General features: G+C 50.6%; 1 pseudogene; it reads left to right on the forward strand.

Annotated features, from left to right (window-relative positions):
- Positions 1 to 5113: 5113 nt before the first annotated feature.
- Positions 5114 to 11470, forward strand: LOC103661857 (annotated as a pseudogene).
- Positions 11471 to 13279: the final 1809 nt, after the last annotated feature.

A 13279-nucleotide genomic window follows, 5' to 3' on the forward strand; every position in this document is an offset into this window, starting at 1 on the left:
TTCAAGTCCATCAAATGATTGAACTGTTTCTTCCTTTTCTTCCCCTCTTCCCTGCTTTTTGGACATGGCAGATTTTGTCACTTCAAACATTGAGAATTTTATTTTCTTAAGCAAAAATGTATAATAAACCTCAACTAGAAATGTAACAAGCCTGAAACTTTACAATCTACAGAAGTGGAAAGGACAGAGGAACTGTTATCCCCTCTTTCTCCTGCAGCAGCCTCCACCTTGCACATGGCACCCAGAAGTGCAGGAAGTGCTTTTTTGTGGTCCAAACCCTGAAGCCCCCGTGCACCTGGCCATCCCTGCCTTCTGGGTCCCTCCTCCTGCACGGGAGGATTTCACTGGTGGTTCCCTGTTCTAATCTCAGTATATTTCCAGCTATGGCCCAGACGCTTCTATTTCCAGTATCTTCTGACTTTATAGCAAAATTACATCTAACATTTTATTTCTTTCAAAAATAGGTATCTATAAATTTATTTAAAGTTTAGAGTTAAAACACAATAACATTCTCTTTCATCTTAGTGTTACCTCTCTGGTGTTATTTTGTTCCCAAAAGCCCATCTTAATCATCCGTTGATTCTTAAGCAACTAAATTCTGTTTTACTGAAGGGAAACAATAGGAGAAGGTTTATTTTTAAAAAATGAGTTCTTGAAATTGAATAAGCCACATCCCTTCTAAGATTGGGTATTTGTAGACGTGAATTGTGTTCTGAGGGAGAAAAACTAGTCTCTTCTCTGTCCACTGAAGTCAGGGAGCAGTGAGAGCCCCGCTCACTGATAACATGGCTTTGACCTTTGGTTCAGCTCACAGCACGGGATGCAGAGAAGCAGACTGTGGAGGGAACGTTCTGCTTCAGTCCAGAGATGATCTGCTCCAACCGTTTCTCTTCACAAACTTCTCTTTCCAGCAGTGGAGTCGCAGACTCTGCTTAGAGAATCCAGTGACTTTCTCACAAGCCAAGTCGGCTTTCTTTTGTGACACACACAACCCACACATGTGAGGGTGAAGTAGAGCCAGAGACACTCCTTCATAGCTCATGCCCGCTGGGAGATCCGTTCAGTTCCTACTGTACATCCCTCTGTTTGTTATTATTATTAGTGAACGGTTTTTACTTGGAATCAATTTTGTGAATTCTAGCACATTTTTAGTGAACGCATATTCGAATCTCAGTGCCCTTCTCTCTCCTGACTTACTGTCAGGTCAGTTATAGCCTAAGGTTCAGCTTTGGTTTCTGTCTTCATTACAACAGATCTGAAAACATCAACTTTCATTCAGGGGCTGGTGGCCTCCACTCCTCTGTCTTCCTGGGGCTCTGAGTGGACATTCTCCAATATGACCTTTGTGACCTAACCTTTTCACCCCTCTGTGAAGGCACACACCTCCCCCTGCCCCCACCACCCTCCAGACATGTTCTAGCACCTCCCAAACAGTCATCTCCAGGCAATGGATTTTTCGAAAAGATTTATGTTATTTATTTGCGAGAGAGAGCATGTGAGTGGAGGGAGGAGCAGAAGGAGAGGGACAGAGAGAATTCTCAAGCAGACTCCCCACTGAGCATGGAGCCTGACAGAGGGCTTGATGTAGGGCTTGATTCCGTTTCCCTGGGATCATGATCTGAGCTGAAATTGAGTTGGCCACCCAACAGACTGAGCCACCCAAGTGCCCCTCCAGGCAACGGATTTTTTATGGGTCCTTATTTTGCTGAAGTTCAGCTGCCCCCTTGTGACTCACTGAATCACCCCAAGTTAAGGGAACAAGCCAGCAGGTCAAACCCTATGTGTAACCCATGCTGCAGAAAATCTGCATTGAACAAGCCCTGGCGAGTATGAATCATTTTGCTGCTGAACATGCATGCTCGAGCATTGCTCTTGGCCTCGGATTCCCTAGTCACTAGACTCCTCAAATTTACGAGGACCACATAATAATTTTAAGTCTAAAAAGAGCACAGTATGTTTTCCTAAGACATTGAGAAGAAAATGAGGCAGAGCAGAGCCGCCCCTAGGTCACAACTGTAAGATGGTCTGTCTTTGTGCGTTGCTGGTGGAAACGGCTGATTTATCTTTCTGGAAGCCACCCAGATTAGAGGCTTTTTGGTCCAGGTCTCCACCCATCCCTGGTTGGAAACACTGGCATATGAGACATCCTCACCTCCTTGTAGGGCCTTTAGTAGTTTTACTCAAACATCACTGCCCCCAGTCCTCAGCCAGACATTTGACTCTCCACAATCCACCCTGGACCCATCTTTTACAATCTAGATTCTCATTATTCCCACTCAAAATTCTTCATTTGTTGGACAGGGTCAGTGTTTAGAGTAAGGGTCAGGGCCAAGGTTAGGGACAGGTTAGAATTAAGGTCAGGGTTAGGGGTTAGGGTTGGGGTCATAATTTGGGATCAGGGTCAGACTTGAGATCAGGTTCAGGGTCTTGATCAGTGTCAGGTTCAAGGTCAGGGTCTGGGTCAGCTTCTGTGTCAGCATCTTAGTCTGGCTCTGTGTTGGCCTTACCTTCTGGGTCAGGGTCAAGGTCAGTGTTTGGGTCAGGGCTTGGGGCAGGGCTGGCTTTAGCAGAAGTGGCCCTCTTGCCTGTCTTCTGTGTCTTCTCTGTTTCTCCTCCATGGCTCTAGACCTCTAGGATGCACTTGCTCACGGTCACATATGCATCGCAGGTTGGTCTAGAGCATTCGTTGTGTTGTCCCTCAGTGTTGGGCTCTGACAGAAGTCCAGTGAAATATCCACCCAGTCACTGACTGTTTCAAATCCAACTTCACCTTAGTCAAGGGTGTGGAGTGCCTCAGAGCTCAGGAAGGGTCTTTCCGCTCCCTCACCTGGGAAGGGTACTGTTGTCCCCACTCTGCCTGGGCAGCCTTCAGCACTGCCCTGACCCCAAGGGCACTCAGTAACACATGTAGATTTATATAGGACCAGGAGCAGCAAATTGCCAACCTCCAGGTGCCCCCTTCTTGCAGGCTGGCGGGGCCCTCCTGGCACCAGCTGCGTCTTTTGTCCCATCTGAGCAATCAGGAGTGGACAATCAGGATTCAGACAGGACAGCTTTTGGTCTCCAACCATTGGGGCAGGTATCTATGGTTGTCCAGCTCAGGCCAGCTCAGGTCCTGACAACCCCCATTATTGAGCTGACTGGGCAGTGTAACAGGTCCTGGGGCAGTATAGACAGCCCCTTGGGATATTTCTATTCCCAGCATCTGTGTGGTTGAGACAAGCGCTTCCTCCCTCACAGCCTCTCAGCCTGGCAAGAAAGGTAATATCCTGCAAACATTGAATGTAGTTCTGGCCACTACAGCCATACAACTGACTGGCCCTGCAGTCTTTTGGCCTCCCAGTTGTAATTTAAACCCTTGGCATTCAACTTGTTAAGAATTAAGGGCATCGGAACAACCGTGTCCACCCCAACTGTCCACTTTATCCCAGTGAGCAGTTCCTCACTGAGGCTGCATGGTTTCCAAGAGCCATGTACATGTCCCAGGGCACGTAGCCTCTAAAAGTCTGCCAAGTGTGCATTCCATGCTGTGAAATAATCCTTGAGCCTCCCACAGCTTCACTGAGCAATAATTTCTTTTACTATCCTCACGTTTGGTCTCTGCTATTTGTGAAGAAGAGAGAAGATTGAAAAGAGAAAAGATTGAAAAGTAAGCCAGTTTGTTCTTTGGGGAAGGGTGATTACTGTGGGGGAGGGGGGGTGCGACTTATGGGCTCCCTCCTCCCAGGGACATGAGTCAGGTCTGTGTGCCTTCCAGTCTCTGAGATGTAGAGACTTGATGCCCAAGGCAGGGGCCATGAGTTTCCCACTAAGACCAATGTTGCTTTTTTAGCAAGTGCAAGAGTATCTTGCCACTGTGGGAGGACAGCAAGAGCACTGGATGGGTGGCTGCAGCCCCTGACCCTAAGTGAACACCTTCCTTCCTTGGTGATTTAAGTCTGTGCCTTCTCTTTCGCTAAGAGTTTCTTGAAATTTAGTCATTCTTCTGTTACTGGTACAGAGAGGGAGACACCCCTACAAATGGAGCATTCCTTTATAAGTGTGCATTTCACTCACCAAGTGGCAACCTCTGCTCAGTTTTCAGAGATTCTCCTGTGTCTGCTCTTTCTTAAAATTAATTGGCCCCAAAGAATCCTTGTGCCAAAGAGGCATTTTTGGGGTGGTATATTCTGCTTCCTTCACATGGATACACCCCGGTTTGCTTATGGATTCATCTATTGAAGTTCATCCTGATTTCTTTAAGATTTTAACCACTAGATACAGAGCTGTGTGCATAATGGCATGTGAGTTTTTGTTTGGAAGTAGTTTTTCAAAGCAGTTGTCTAAATACCAGAAGTGCAATTGTTGGATCTTAACTTGAGACTTATTTAAGTTTGGAGAAAATGGCCAAACTGTCTTCTGAAGGGACAGTTGCTGCCATTCCTCACCTTCCAGCAGTTGGTATTCTTGTTTCTGGAGTTCAGCATTTGGAATAGGTGTGAAGTGCTGTCTCACTGTCATTTACACTTGTTCTTTCCTAATGATGACGTCGAGCATATTTTTGTAAGCTTATTCTGTGTCTGCATATCTTCTTTGTCCAGGCATTTTCAGATCCTTACCCATTATCAGTTCGGATGTTTGTTTCCTTACTGTTGCGTTACGATAGTTTTTTGTATATTTTGGCACAAATCTTTTACCAGATATGTGTTTTGCAAATATTTTCTCCCAGTTTGTTGCTTGTCTTTTAGTTTTCTGAACAAGGTCTTTCATAGAGCAGAAGTTCTAATTTTAAGAAGTTCATGTTATCAACTTTTTTATTTTGTGGATTGGCTTTTGGTGTTGTGTGTTAAAACTCATCACCACACCCAAGGTCATGTAGATTTTCTTTTATATGTTCTTTTTGATATTTTGATAGTTTTACATTTTAAATTAATCTACAATGTTGAATGAATTTTGGTGTAAGTTGTAAAGCTTGTGCGCGACTCCCGCCGGGCATGCGCTTTCCGGTGCGCTGGCAGGTGTTCCAAGTCCTCAGGACCCTCTGTGCTGACGCCACCCCCCCGCCAGGCCCCGGGAGGACGTGGGGCCTCATCCACAGTCAGCAGCCCGGCCTCCCCACGACCTGCTGTGGAGGATGTGGGTCTGTGTCCACAGTGACAGGAGCCCGGCCTCCTCAGGACCCGCTGTGGAGACTTCGGGAGGACATGGGGCCGCGTCCACGCGGACAGGACCCGCAGTGGAGGACGCCGCGTTTCCACGGCTACACGGAAAGGACCCGCAGTCGAGGACGTGGGTGCGCGTCCACACCGACAGGAGCTTGGCCTTCTCAGGATCCGCTGTGGAGGCTTCTAGAGGACATGGAGCGGTGTCCACACCCACAGGACCCGGGTCTCCTCAGGACCCGCCGCGGGAGGAGAAGGTGAGGAGAAGCCGCCTGAGCGGGGACTGCCGAGGGGTCCGTGCTCACAGGACCCCGCGGAGGAAGGGTGCGCGGTGTAGACGGTGGGGTTTCCGTGGATTGTGTGCTGTGGGTCCGTGTTTACGCGCACACGGATCCGGTTCCGGGGGCTCCGCTGGAAGTCTGCAGTCAGGGAGCAGCCGCCCGGTTCTCCTGCTCCCCCGGCCTCGGCCCCGCAGGGTCCTCCCCGCGTCCACACCCGGTCCTGGCTGTCGGTTCGGCGTCTGGAGGTTCGGTAGCGACGGCGCGCGCTCTGCAGACAGACGGCTGTGGGGAGAGCAGGTGTTCTCACGGCGTCGGTTCTTCCCGAGCGCAGAGTGTCTTCCGGTCTCCGCGTGTCTCCCTCGACGTCTGTCGTCGGTGTCTCCCGGGTGTCCGTCTGTCGTCGGTGTCTCAGGGGTGTCCGAGAGCAGGGCTGTCCGTCTCCCTCGCCATCTGTCGTCGGTGTCTCCCGGGTGTCCGTCTGTCGTCGGTGTCTCCCGGGTGTCTGAGGACAGGGCCGTCAGTCTCCCTCGCCATCTGTCGTCGGTGTCTCCCGGGTGTCCGTCTGTCGTCGGTGTCTCAGGGGTGTCCGAGGGCAGGGCTGTCCGTCTCCCCGACCTCTGTCATCGGTGTCTCCCGGGTGTCCGAGGACAGGGCTGTCCACCTCCCTCGACGTCTGTCGTCGGTGTCTCACGGGTGTCCATCTGTCGTCGGTATCTCACGGGTGTCCGTGACAGGGCTGTCCACCTCCCTCGCTGTACGTCGTCGGTGTCTCACGGGTGTCCGTCTGTCGTCGGTGTCTCCCGGGTGTCCGAGGACAGGGCTGTCCGCCTCCCTCGCTGTACGTCGTCAGTGTCTCACAGGTGTCCGTCTGTCGTCGGTGTCTCCCGGGTGTCTGAGAGCAGGGCTGTCCGTCTCCCTTGACGTCTGTCGGCGGTGTCTCATGGGTGTCCGTCTGTCGTCGGTGTCTCTGGGTGTCCGTCTGTCGTCGGTGTGTCCCGGGTGTCTGAGAGCAGGGCTGTCCGTCTCCTTCGACGTCTGTCCTCGGTGTCTCACAGGTGTCTGAGAGCAGGGCTGTCTGTCTCCCTGGATATCTGTCATCGGTCTCTCCCGGGTGTCTGAGGACAGGGCTGTCCATCTCCCTCGACGTCTGTCGTCGGTGTCTCCCGGGTGTCCGTCTGTCGTCGGTGTCTCAGGGGTGTCCGAGAGCAGGGCTGTCCGTCTCCCTCGCCATCTGTCGTCGGTGTCTCCCGGGTGTCCGAGAGCAGGGCTGTCCATCTCCCTCCATGTCTGTTGTCGGTGTCTCCCGGGTGTCCGAGGACAGGGCCGTCCATCTCCCTTGCCATCTGTCGTCGGTGTCTCACGGGTGTCCGAGGACAGGGCCGTCCGTCTCCCTCGACGTCTGTGTCGGTGACTCACGGGTGTCCAAGGACAGGGCTGTCCATCTGCCTCGACGTCTGTCATCGGTGTCTCATGGGTGTCTTAGAGCAGGGCTGTCCGTCTCCTTCGACGTCTGTCCTCGGTGTCTCACAGGTGTCTGAGAGCAGGGCTGTCTGTCTCCCTGGATATCTGTCATCGGTCTCTCCCGGGTGTCTGAGGACAGGGCTGTCCATCTCTCTCGACGTCTGTCGTCGGTGTCTCCTGGGTGTCCGAGGACAGGGCTGTCCGTCTGCCTCGACGTCTGTCTGCCTCGACGTCTGTCGTCGGTGTCTCATGGGTGTCTGAGAGCAGGGCTTTCCGTCTCCCTCGACGTCTGTCGTCGGTGTCTCACGGGTGTCCAAGAGCAGGGCTGTCCCCTGTTCAGCATTTCATGGAGGAGGAGGAGGAAGTTGGGTGGGTTGTTCTGGAGAAAAGCGGGGTTCGGGGTGTTGGAGGGTTCTCACCCACTGAGCTGTAGGGGTGGTGACTTGAAGAAGGTAAAACCGCGTCTTCCCCTTTGGGGCCTGTGACTGATGAGTCTCTGCTGTGGGGCTTCTAATGTGGGGTCTGTAATTGACAGTTGTTCGTGTAATTGACACTGAGCGGTTGGCTCCCCCGCCCAGCGCCCCTTCTGGCGACCCTAGTCCACTTGACTGAGCCTTCCCTTCATGCATTTTCACAGTTCTAACCAGTTTTTGGTGGAGCGTTGTGGAAAATTCGAATTCCGGATCCCGCTGCTTCTCTTGCACCCGAGACACAGGGGCCCCCGATGTCATCCTCCCATGAGTCTCTTGCTAACCTGTGGCCTCTCCGCGGTGGGTGAACTGGGTCTGGGAGGACTTGGCCTCCATCAGGAAGCTTGATGTGGTCTCTGCTCCTGTGACCTGGTGCTGACCTGGTTGTTTGTAAGAGTACTTGACTCTGCGGTGATTTCAAGGTGCAGTGAACCTGTCACAGCAGCACAAATACGCTTTATCTCCACACTCGGACTCCCCAGCTGTTGTTTCTTTACCACATTTGCCACTTCACACGGGATACTTCAGTGCGTTTTACCCCGAACAGGGACACTCTCCTGTGGAACCACCACATAGCCCTGAACGAGGAAATCATCTCGGTTTCCATATTATAATCCAGACCACAGGTCCACTTGAACTGTCGCCACCTGCCCCACTGTCTGAAATGTCCTCCTCCATTCAGATCCAGTTTTCTTCTTCTGCAACTGCTCCCAAGACTTTCCCGTATTTGCACAACCCTGATGGATTTAAGGAGCACAGATGGCTCCAATCTGGGTGGCCTGTCTGGATGGCTTATGTCGCTTGGGCTGTTTTCAGTGTCCATCCACGTGGTGACATGTATCAGTCCTTCATGTTTTCACTGTGACTAAACATAGTAACATTTACCACTTAAAACATTTCAGGTTCACAGTTCTCTGGCCTTAGCTGAGTTCACACGGTTGTACACCATTCTCTAGAACTTTTTCTTTCTCCCCGAGGGAGACTGTATGCATGAAACACCAACTCCCCTTTCCTCTCAGCCCTGCAGCCACATTCAACTTTCTGTCTCTAGACACTTCATACAGGTGGAATCACACAGTATCTACCCTTCTGTGAAAGCCAGCATCTGTCCTTGTTCCCGATTTCAGAGTACAGCTGTCAATATTCAGACTTGAGCATGGTGCTTGCTATAGATTTATTGAAAAAAAAATTACCCCTTATTTCTGTTTTCATGAGTGTTTATATCAGCAACAGACATTGGATTTTGGTTAGAACCTTTTCTGCATCAATTAATATGACCACATGTTTTTATTTAAAAATTTATTGCGGAGTATAACATTGCTTGTTTTCCGTATATTGAACAACCTTTGAGATGTTTGTGAAGAGACACTTATGATGCACAGTATATTTAAGAGCTCTTGGTTTTGCAATTTTTCTGATCAGGCTTCTTACATCTATTTTAAGACAGGTGTAGGGATGTATTTGCTCGTTGTTATTAGTGGTTAGGATTGGCGTTAGGGGTTAGGGTAATGGTTGGGTTAGGGTTAGGGTTAGGGGTCTCCCTGTCCTCTTCCGCCCAGAGCCCATTCGCCTCCAGTAACCAGAGTGATCTTTTCGACACATTACATTTGGGCCTCTCTGTGGTCTGCTCCCCTCCTGCCCATCCTCTCCAGCCTCACCCCTCCCATCACAGCCTGCCCCTCTGTGGGCCACCCAGAGGTATGATTGTCCCTCGTGTGCCTCAGGCCTGAGTCCAAGACTTTGCATTCACTGTGCCCTCTGCCACGAGCACTCTTCTCTCCCCCTGCTTCATGTTTGGCTTGTTTCCCCATTGGCTGGGCCCCGAATTGCCCCCTGATGACCTGACTCATGTCTGCTGGTTGAATGTGCCTGTCCGCTATTTAAATGTAGTGCCCGCCTTCCCGATGTGAGCAATTTGCTAACCTGCCCGTGATGGGGCAGGTGTAAGGACGTAGCCTTAGTGTCTGCATAAAAAATCAGTCTCAGAGGGCTCACCAAACTTGCTTGATGATGGGGGAGCTGCTGTCCCTATGGTGGGGAGCAGATAGTCCCCTCAAAGGGGGACCAGTCATGTGAGGTGGTTGGACAAGACTCCCAACTTCTTGTCTGGGGAGATGTAGACCTGGACCTGGAAGCTTACACCCTTGGATTCAAGGCTGGGGCCTAAGCAAGCTCCTTCTTCTTCCAGAGGTCCTCTTTCCCCTTCCCTGACCATGGGCTGGACCTGATTCCTGACCTGGGGGAGTTCGAGGGTGACCCCTCCTAGGAATACCAGGGGTTTACTGAGGACCTTGTCAGCAGGATGCCCAGTAGCCTTGAAGGGAGGACCTTACAGAGGTGGAGACAGCTCTGTGGGGGCCGGTGACATCCCACTCAAAACAAAATGGGGCTGGTGGCCGGCCCTGCTGGTTCTACCCAGACTGTAGGGCATAGAAACAAGGGCTGTGCCCCAAGGTGCTCCTCTCCTGACAGGTGGGGACAGAACTGGGGGTTTGCCCGGGAGCTCAGCACAGGGGAAGTGTTCTTGGCTCCAGCATGCTAGAGCCCATGTGGGGCTGCATGGGCTTCCAACCTCTTAAGCCTTAGGCACCCCTTTGTAAGATGGGGTGCTGACGGCCCCCATCTCTGGGAGCAGAAGGTAGGGAGGCCCCATGGGCAGACTCACTCAGGAGAGGCCAGGAGAGTGGCTGTTGCTTAAAGCAGCCCAGGGCCTGCCCCTTGAAGAGGGTACACAGGTCTATGGCCCTCAGCTTGGTGTCCTGCTGCCGCCTCGGCAGTGACCCTCCTCTCACCCTGTCCCCTGTCCCTGTAGCTATGTGGTCTTCCTGGAGCTGGTCCTGCAGACGGCGAAGAAGCACTTCATGGTGGGACACAGGGTCACCTACTAGGTCTTCACTGACCAGCTGGCTGCTGTGCCTGTGTGCTCCTCTGTGAGGGCCGGAGGCGGTGGTCCTATTGTGGACAGCGTCACCTAAGCGTCTTCAGCGATCAGCCAGCTGCCGTACCCGTGTGCCCCTCCGTGAGGGCCAGTGGGTGGTGGTCCTCAAGGTCCGCAGTGCCTCATGGCGGACACAGGGTCACCTAGTACGTCTTCACGAACCACCAGCTGACGGGCCTGCGTGTCTCTCCGGGAAGGCTGGAGGGTGGTGGTCCTCGAGGTCTGTGGCACCCCACTCTGGCAGGATGTGTCCATGCAGCACATGGCGATGATCAGCCGCTTCTGTGAGCAGCGCTTCCTCTGTGAGGTGGACGACCTGGTGTGCGCGGATGTGGACATGAAGTTCTGTGACCATGTGGGTGTAGAGATCCTGTCCCCCCCTTTGTCACTTTGTACCCCAGTTTCTACTGGGTGGCCAATGAGAACTTCAGCTACGCGCGCCGGCCGCAGTCCCAGGCCCACATCCCCAGGCACCAGGGAAACTTTTACTATATGGGGGCCTTTTTGGGGGGGTCAGTGGTGGAGGTTCACTGACTGACATTGGCCTGTCACCAGGCAATGGGGGTCGACCTGGCCAATGGCATGGAGGCCATGTGGCCTGACAAGAGCCACCTGAACCGCAAGCCCACCAAGCCCCGGAGGCCATGTGGGACCTGAGGCTGCTGGGCTGCCCTCCCCCCACCCGGGTCATGAAGATGCTGAGATTCGGGCAGTGCCCAAGAATCACCAGGACATCCAGAACGCATGAGGGGCTCGCCCCGTCTCCGTCAGGGTGGCCTCTCTGAGCGGAGCCATAAGAGCACATTCCTTCTTCTGTCCCCTCAACTGTGGAGTCCAGCACTGCCTGCTCGGGCATGTCCAGGGCCCCTAGCTGCCCCCATGCACAGGAGGCCTGCCAGGGGCACAAGTTCCTTTCTTTGTGGTCAGTGCATTTCAGTCATTTCTGGGTCATTTGCAGCTGTGAACGACTCCAGTTTTATGTCGAATGTTTTTCTGTGTCAATGCTGAGCAACCATCTTTAAAAAGAACAATTGAGGGAAAAGGTTTTCTCCCTGTTTCTAAACAGACACTGCCTGGTGGGCTGGGAATGGCCCTGCAGCAGCCCTGGAGCCAGAACGGGCCCGGGCTGGGTCTTCCTCCCACTCCCTGCACCTTGCGGCAGCCATGGGCCTTCAGGGTCAGGGGTGCGCCAATGCCCAAGAATCACCAGGACATCCAGAACGCATGAGGGGCTCACCCCATCTCCATCAGGGTGGCCTCTCTGAGCAGAGCCATAAGAGCAGATTCCTGCCATTACGTATTAAGTCTGAAACCATACAGGAAAGCAAATGTAGGCCACTTTTATCTCCTGTGAGAAACTGAACGTTTTTTTTCCTTTCTATATCAACATATTCCAAATATCTCTTAGCTTGAATGACTACAGAATGTATATCTATAACCAACATTATGAATTCACAAATGATAGTTTCGCTGAATATAGAATTTTGACAAGTTCTTTCCTGAATCGTTGTACCATCTCCTTGGCTTCAACGGTTTCGATGAGAAATCTGCAGTATAATCATCACTTCCATCACACACACACACACACACACACACACACGTACACACCATGCCATTTTTCTCTGCTTTCAAGCATTTTTCTTTCTCGTTAGCTTTCTATTTAATTTTGATATATCTAGACATGTATTCCTTTGGGCTTATTCTGTTTGGAGGCTGCTGAGTTTATTGACTTTGTAGGTTTATATCTTTTCAAAACTACATTCTTTTTCCTCTCCTTTTGGGATTCCATTGAGGTAAATGTTATATATTTTGTTTTGTCCTGTAAGACTGAGGATCTGCTTATGTTTCTAATCCTATGTTTTCTCTTTTTAGTTTATACTGAATAATTTCCCTTTATTTTTCTTTTCAGTGCCTGAGACTCTTCTTTCTGTTGTCTCCATTATGCTATTTAGCCCATTCAGTGAGTTATGTTATTTAATCATTCATTTTTTAATTCTAAAATGACTTTATTTCAATAGTATTTTCATGGCTTATTGGAGCATTTGTAGAATGGCTGTTTTAAAGTTTTTGTCACAAAATCCCAACATCTGTGTCATCTCAGTGTTAGTATTTGCTGATTCACTTCTCCATGCAAGTTGGAATTTTCTGGATTCTTCATATCCAGACATATTTCTTGATTGTTTACACTGGTTTCATAGTTATTTCAGGCTTCTCTAGGATGCATAACATCATACCACAGACCGGGGAGGTTAAATTACAGAAATGTATTTCTTATAGTCCTGGAGGCTGAAAGTCCAAGAGGAAGGTATTGGCAGGGCTGATTTCGATGAGGCCACTCTTCCTTGGCTTGAGACAGCTGCCTTCTTGCTGTGTCCTCATGTGGTTGATTTCTCTGTGCACACACTTCTCTGCCTCTTCCTCTTTTCATAAGGTCACCAGACCTATTGGATGAGGATCCCACTCTTAAGACCACTTTAACCCAAATTACATCCTGAAAGCCTTATACCCAAAACAGTCACATTGGGGTTTAGGACTTTCAACATATGAATTTTAGGAATACAAATCAGTCTATAAAAGTAGTATTCAAAATTCTGGTTTTCACCCCAATATTCCTATACTATTTACTTTTTAGAGTCTCAAATAATTAGTCTCTATTCTATCCAGGCTTTATAGTTGTGATCAATAAAACAGAGTAGAGTATGCTTATCAAGAACAAAAAATATTTCTCTCTTCCTTTTAAAGGTGCTTTTCATAATAGGAATATTGTCCTACATATGTGATATGGGATGTAATATTTCTTCCAGTTTCATGACTTAAATAAAAAACTGTTATGAAGGGTTCCCGAGTGGCTCAGTCGCGTTGAGCATCTGACTTCAGCTCAGGTTGTGATCTCAGGGTCTTGGGATAGAGCTCTCTGTGGGCTCCCTGCTTGTCCCTCTGCCCCTCCCCCACTAGTGCTCACTCTCTCTCTTTCTCTCAATAAATAAA

Source organism: Ursus maritimus, unplaced genomic scaffold, assembly GCF_017311325.1.
Source record: "Ursus maritimus isolate PB19 unplaced genomic scaffold, ASM1731132v1 scaffold_6, whole genome shotgun sequence".
In the NCBI taxonomy this organism is placed as follows: Eukaryota; Metazoa; Chordata; class Mammalia; order Carnivora; family Ursidae; genus Ursus; species Ursus maritimus.